Source organism: Cnephaeus nilssonii, assembly GCF_951640355.1.
Source record: "Cnephaeus nilssonii genome assembly, chromosome: 8".
Classification (NCBI taxonomy): domain Eukaryota; kingdom Metazoa; phylum Chordata; class Mammalia; order Chiroptera; family Vespertilionidae; genus Cnephaeus; species Cnephaeus nilssonii.
The window spans coordinates 38,846,274-38,853,841 of NC_137079.1; the positions used below are offsets into that span (position 1 = coordinate 38,846,274).

A 7,568-nucleotide genomic window follows, 5' to 3' on the forward strand; every position below is an offset into this window, starting at 1 on the left:
AGATGTTGCCCAAGTATAACATTCTGGAAGAAATTAGAGAGGCAATAGGAACAGAAAATTTTGCTTCCATTTGTATCCACAATTGCAGAAATTCCAGCCACCCTAAAACATGTCCCCAAACAGTTCTAGGAGTCCTAAGACTCGCTTTGGTTGTACTCACTAGTACCTATGGCCACCATTTGCCTCCTTGTAGAGAGAATCTGGGAAGGCACATGAGCTAATTGTCAGCTGAGTCCAGTGGAAGGTATATTGTCAGCCTGACCTTTAGCTCAGGTGCCAGGGGGTGGGTTTCATTATCTAAGTTCAGCCAGGTGCCAGGAACAGACACAATTATCTGGGCTCAACCAGGAGTGACAATTACAAAGAAGCCACAAGAATGAAGAATTGCAGCTTGATCTTTAACCATGATTTCACATAATTTCCTTTGTCTTAAACTCTAGTAAAACTTCCTGGTATTATGCTGTATATAATAAACGCGTTGCACTAGCTCTGGGTCACTGTCTCTCCATCCAAGAACAGCATCCCACCTGGCCCCAGTTTTACTTAAAGTCTTTGTGTCTGTCTCTCTCTCTCTCTCTCTCTCTCTCTCTCTCTCTCTCTTTTTTTTTCTTTTTCTCAATCCCCAGCCACCCTTACTCAGGACTCGTCCTCTCTCTAGCCATACTGGTCACGGCCAAGAGAGAAAACTTATACCTCCTCTTCTATTCTGGCTATTGGAGTGATGTATCCAATTGCTATAGAAATTATTGTCCCTGAGTCCACCAATTTTGTGTATTCAAGATGTTCTTTCCTACTCCTTCCCTCTCTCACATGAAAGGTGATCCAGCATGTGTTACTCATACATAGTTTGCACTCAGCATAATGATTTTAAGATTTACCCATATAATTGGATGAATTGGTTGCCTGATTCTTTTTATTGCTGAGTGGTATGCCCTCAGCAATATGGAGAAACCACATTTTATTTATTCATTCACCTGTCAATGGGCATACAGGTTGTGTCCAGTTTGGAGCTATTACAAATGAAGCTGCTATGAACATTTATGTAAACGTCTTTGTATGAGCATAGTTTTTATTTCTCTTGGCTAAATACCAAGTGGTATGGGGTTGAGTTATATATTAGTGTATGTTTAACTTTTTAAGAAACTGTCAAATTATTTTCAACTTGGCTGTACCATTTTATATTTCCATCAACAATATAGGAGCATTTCAATTGCTCCACATCCTCACTAACACTGGCTATTGTCAATCTTTTTATAATATCCCTTTTAGTATACTGGGAGACCTGTGGTTTTAATTTGGATTTCCCTGGTGGTTAACAATGTTGAACATCTTTTTATCTGCTTATTGTTCATGCCTACATCTTTTTTTGTAAAGTATCTGTTTAAATCTTTTGCCTGTTTTCTTTGTTGCTGAGCTGTTGTCTTATTTTGTAGTTATAGATTTTTGGTTTTGTTTTGTGCATTCTAGAAACAAGCCATTTGTTTAATATACGTATTGCAAATATTATCTTCCAGACTGTAGCTTCATCATTACCACTGGGCTCACTAAATCTTTTCCCTATTTTTTCAAGTCATTCAACTAGGCAAATACTTAAAGCAATCACGGGAATCACGCAAAGAGAGCCTGGGAAGGCGCTCCAGGTGGCTGCAGGTTAAAATAGCATTTGTTGTATTTTTATGGCTCAGCATATGAAGAACACATCCTAGAGCTTCAGTCGTGTTGTTAAAAAGAACATTTTCTATGCAGCTACGATAATATCTCCTTTCCTATCAGATAATGGAGATAAGATTACTCTATTGAACCTGTGGGTAGACTTGAAAGCTCTAGCAGATGTTTCTGACAGCTGTTGTCACTCTCAGGAGACACTAAGAAGAGATGAGTGGAAGGTGAAGGTATGTTGATGGGTTTATGAAGGGGAGAGTTTTCAAAAGGCAAATCACCTAGAAATTTAGCTTTTCCCAGAAAGAAAGAAAACAAAAGTAACAGCAATGATAAGAGCCACAATTGGTAGAAGGAGTCAAGCTACCAGACACACACACTCACACACACACACACACACACACACACACACACACACACAGAGAGAGAGAGAGAGAGAGCGAGAAGAGATGTGAGAATACAAGGAAAAATGAACTGCAATCTGCTTTTTTTTTCTACTAAATTTATGTGTGTCCTATTGGTGTATTTCAGTATATTCTAGACATTAGAATGTACAGCTGACTACTATGCTTCCTTTAAATCCTGAAAAACCTAGAGAAAATGTCCAAGATGAAGACTGCGGGGAAGATGAAAGGCACTAAGACACAGAGTGATCAGAGAGAAAGGGGCCCGGGAAATCTCACCACATCTGCAGCCAATGTCAGTGAAGACAAGAATATTTTTTCAATGGTGACTTAGGCATAGCTAGACATTTTGTGGACTCTCTGCTCCCCAGTTCACTCAATATTCTGGGGTAGGCAAGGTAGGTGAATGTTGGCATAGAAAGACCATGAGCTTTGGCATCAGACAGGCCTAGATCCAAAGTCTAGACCTAAGGTTTAAATGAATCTGAATTTAGCTGTATTTCTTAATTTATTCATTTGTAAATAGAATATTCTAGCACATTAACACATTGGCATAAATAGTATTTATTTGATACAATTAATGAGAGCATTAAATAAAATCAAATATGTTCATTCCCTAAAACAGATTATCAGTACAAAGTGGGCACTCATTAAATTTTAATCATTACAGTCACCCTTAGCATCCACTTGCCCTTCATAAAATTCTATTTAGAAATTCCATGTCTTTTTAGAACATTAAAAATTCTTGGGGGATACTTTGGCAAGCAAGAAAAATTTGGCCAGCAAAAGTCACAATCCATAAAACTTCAGGGATTACCTTACTTAATGCATCCATATTTTTGCCTGGCCTTCCAAGAAACTGTAAATTAAAAAGTACAATCATAGGTACTAGAGAAGCCTGAGATATTGGTACATTCATTTGTTCTTCTAACCACATGATAACAATAGCTTCTATTTATGAATTTGTGCCAATATGCTAGCATCAAGCTAAATACTTTGGTACAATAACCCCAAGATGTAGGTATGATTGTTGTTTCCAATTTACATGAAAGGGACCAAGACTGAGAAAGGTTAGTTTTCCCAGGGTTGTCTGACTTCAAAGCCTATTGTTTGTAATATTGCCCCTATCACATAGCTTCCAATTTCTGACTTTTATTTTTAAAGTGTTATTATAATTTAATCTTTTACTGTATGTTACTCAGTGGGAAGTGGGAAAATATCAATTATAAATAAATATTTCCAAGGTACATAAATTATCTGAAGCCCACAAATCAAAGCTAAAAAAAGCAAGCTAGGCAAACAATGAACTAGACCTAGACAACTAAAGCAGTAACTTGAAAATACAACCCATAGGTGCAATTCTCAGCCAAATGCCTAATGTTCACTGACACCATTGAATTATTTATGGAAAACAATACAGGACCTCTTTTTCTAGCCAAAATAGCATGTAAGGCTCTGTTAAGACATCAAGAAATGAGATTATAAAAAAGGTAAAATCAACTTTAAAAACTTGAAAAGTGAAATCAATACACAGAGTCAAGAAAGACTGACAATATCTCTGACTGTCCCCTTAACATGATAGTGTTTGGAAAGGTCATCTGCTTTATCTGTCCTTCCACCTTGGCTGGTCCCAATAATGATGTTATCTCACTTCTTCAGCTTAAGGCCCTGATTCCTGCCAAAATGCAGAATCCTGGGAGGGCTAACAATGTTCCATCCATCATTGAGACCTTCACCAAAATAACATTTCCTCCCTCAGAACAGCAGGGGTTCAGAAGAGAGGAGCATGAGACACTGCATGCCTCAGGTAAGTACAGATGGGGAAGAACTACTTCTCAATTTTGCCTGGAGTAATCTCAGCTATACCTTTGGCAGTTTAAATTGACATTCTCCAGCCCTCAAGCCATCCAGGAAAATAAGCCATCTGATAGAGGGCTAAAGGGTTCTTATTTACACAGCAAAATGTTGCCAATAACCTCATATGTGGGTAGGATGAAACCTACTGATTTAGCTTTGTGTGTGTGTGTGTGTGTGTGTGTGTGTGTGTGTGTGTGTGTGTGTGTGACTTCATTAGAATTTTTTAAAATGGACTAGAAAGGGTAATTCTGCAATAGTGGCCACAGATGTTATTGCATCCAGTTATTCTGCTACACCTGGTTCAAAAACAAGGTCGCAGAATGGCAACATAAATAGGCTTGAGTACATTTGTTTAAAATTAGTTTTCAATGGATCATCTGCAAAATATAATCACAGAAAAAAAGGCAAAAGAAACATTTGAAAGAGGACCATTTAAAATATGTAAAAGGAATAAAATTATTGAAACACAATTTTAGGAACTTCCACCACTGACCAATTGATCCATGGGGCGGGGGGGGGGGGGGGGCGGAAGGAGTTGGTTGTGTTACATCACTGGGGAATAGAATAGTTGTTTATTATAAGCATTATTGAAACAAGAACTGACAGCATAAAATTATTATGAGAGAGGATGTCAGTTGACAAAAGATTTCAATAATTTTTGTGCTCTGGAAGCAGATGTAGGCTCAGTAACTGATGGATCAAAGTGAAGAAAACCATGGCTCAGAATACAAGTGGAGGAGTGGCAGACTAACCACTAAGTCTCTACACAGTCCCCTCACTTAGACATGCTCGGGACAGCAAAATACAGAGATGAGGCATCAGGCTCAAAACAGGGAGAATTCAATGGAAAGTCGTAGATACCTCCTTCACTCACAGGTGCAGAACTACATGTCTACTCTCCCTGGAGAGAGTGGGAGAGGAACAAAAATGAAAAAGAAAATGGGATGGAAATAAAGAAGAGAAGAAATAAAAGATAAAACCACAAATCTCTTTTTTCTTTCATTGAATCTGGGGGAAGATGAGACACTGCAGTCAGTCGCTCTTAGTGATCCTGTGGCCCGGCTCTGCAGGACCGAGACCTTAAAGATGGCCACAACTGCCTGGCCAGCAAGGCTCAGTGGTTGAGCATCAACCTATGAACCAGGAGGTCACGGTTCGATTCCCGGTCAGGGCACATGCCTGGTTTGCAGGTTCAATCCCCAGTGTGGGGCATGCAGGTAGCAGCCAATCAATGATTCTCTCTCATCATTGATGTTTCTCTGTCTTCCGTTCCCTTCCTCTCTGAAATTGTAACTGGACAATCAAAGGGTCTCTGCTGCCTGTCAGTACTTCAGCCAATTAAGCAGAGACAGGGTTGAATCATATATGAGTGTATATTCCAATACTGCTGGCAGTATGGGAGAGCAGCAGGTCATCCACGAAAATCTGCTCTGCAGCCCCCCAGCTGCTTATATAGGGTAGGACAAGGATTACATGGGGAAGGAGGGATTACAGGCATGGGGAAGCAGGAGGCTGGGGTGGGACTCCATTGTTTAGGCAACAAGGTTGTTAATCTTTTCATGATAATAGGCAATTCTTGAATGAGAATGGTTCCAAGGTTGATTCCCAGGTCCAAAGTTGAATCCCAGGTGCTGGGGGCATACTACTCCCAGCCAGGTCAGAATGTCCTTTCTTTAACCAACACAAGGCACTCATGCTTAACAGAGCATGATTAATATTTACCATAATCATAGCTAGTCTTCAATATTCTATTTTTTGCCCCTAACAAAATCAATAAAAATATATATATTGTTTTAAAAGATAGCCACGATGGCCAAAAATAGTGATGAAGAAAATGGCTGCTCTAGAGGCCAAAATCTTTCATCAAATTGAGTATCACTTTGGTGGCTTCAATTTGCCATGGGACAAATTTTTAAAGGAACAATTCAAAATGGATGAAGGCTGGATACCTTTGGAAATAATGATAAAATTCAATAGGTTAAACGGTCTAACCACACACTTTAATGTAATAGTAGGATCATTGAGCAAATCAAAGGCAGAACTCATAGAAATAAGTGAAGATAAAACTAAAATCAGAAGATCTCCAAACAGATGCCTCCCTGATGTGACTGAGTATAAAAATGATGGAAATTCCCTGTAACTTGACTTGGAGTGGTGAACACCCAAAACAGTGTACAGATGATGTGTTGTAGAGTTGTGTGCCTGAAAGCTGTATAATTTTGTTTACCAGTGTCACCCCAATAAATTCAACAAAAAAGGGGGAAAAAGTAAATAAATAAAAATGGTGTAAAATACAGACCTGTTTATTTTAAAGGCTTCCTTATTGATGCAACCCTTGATGGCATAAAAGAATAGTTAGAACAGCTGCTGTGGCTCAGTGGTTGAACATCAATTTATGAATCAGGAGGTCATGGTTGGATTCCCAGTAAGGGCACAGCCCAGGTTGCAGGCTTCATCCCCAGTAAGGGGTGTGCAGGAGGCCAACTATCAATGATTCTTTCTCCTCATTGATGTTTCTATCTCACTCTCTCCCCCTCCCTTCCTCTCTGAAATCAATAAAAATATATATTTTTTAAAAAGAAAGAAAAATCTTTTTTAAATAAAAAGGATTTAAAAAAAGAATAGTTAGAAGATAAAGGTCAAATACTAAATATTCAGATGAGAAGAACACTGCACAAAGCATTTGAGGAATCAATATTTGCTGTGCTTAATAGCACTGAATCTGCTAAAAAGCTGTGGAGATCCCTGGACAAAAGTACAAAGACACAGATCTGCTAATATTTTTCAAGAAAGATTACTGTGGGGAAAAAAAACAAAACATGAAGAAAGCAAGTAACGTGGAAGCTAAATGTCAAGCTAAATGAACAGAAGAAAAACAAAAGTTAGCAGAAAATGCTGAAATGAAGTCTGAAGAAGAAAAAATTAGCTGCTTGCTGAAATTTTCAGGGCACCCAGATGCACATCCTTTCCTCAAATCATGTGAAATAAAATGGATAGGCCTTGTCAGAGGAGCAAAAGAGGAAAGAATTCCATTTAAAGAAAAAGCTAAGAAAGCACTGGGTAAAGCCAATGATGGAAATAATGGTAAGCTACAATTACGGAACAAATAAGTGATATGGGAAGTACTAGATGAAGATATAATAAAAGAAGCATTGAAAAAAAATCATAGAAGATCATCAGGAATCCCTAAACAAATGTAAGTTTAAAACATTGCAGATTTAAAGGAAAAGGAAAGGGAAATAAAGCTTCCCTGACTGGGCCTGCTAAAAGAAAAGTAAAGTTTCAGGGGGGGAAACTAAATTGATAGTGGGCTGAAATGGTGCATCTGAAATGGTACGAAAAAGAGCAAGAAAAGAAACAGACAAAAGAAGAACCTGCACCAAAACAGCAGAAAATGGTGCCCGAGACCACCAGTTTGATAAAAAAATGTTTTATTCATTTTAATTAAGCTTTTAAAAAGAACACCAAATTAGGTCCACTTCAATGTCCACCTGTAAGACGGAAAATTTTTTGTTCTTTATCTTGTCTTTATTGTCCAAATGAGGATTTTTAATGTACAGTTCTAAGTGATTTCAGATGATTCAAATATCAAAAGGAAGATACGTATACTAAATTTCCTTTGTAATATGAGAATGTATTAATATGAAC

At 38.2% G+C, this 7,568-nt stretch overlaps 1 pseudogene across 1 annotated transcript; it reads left to right on the forward strand.

The window, feature by feature from the left end:
* The first annotated feature begins 5,729 nt into the window (after positions 1 to 5,729).
* On the forward strand, positions 5,730 to 7,368 carry LOC307104547 (lupus La protein homolog; annotated as a pseudogene). The gene is made up of 3 exons: positions 5,730 to 6,056; positions 6,218 to 6,274; positions 6,546 to 7,368. The product of its transcript is annotated as a lupus La protein homolog (transcript).
* Positions 7,369 to 7,568: the final 200 nt, after the last annotated feature.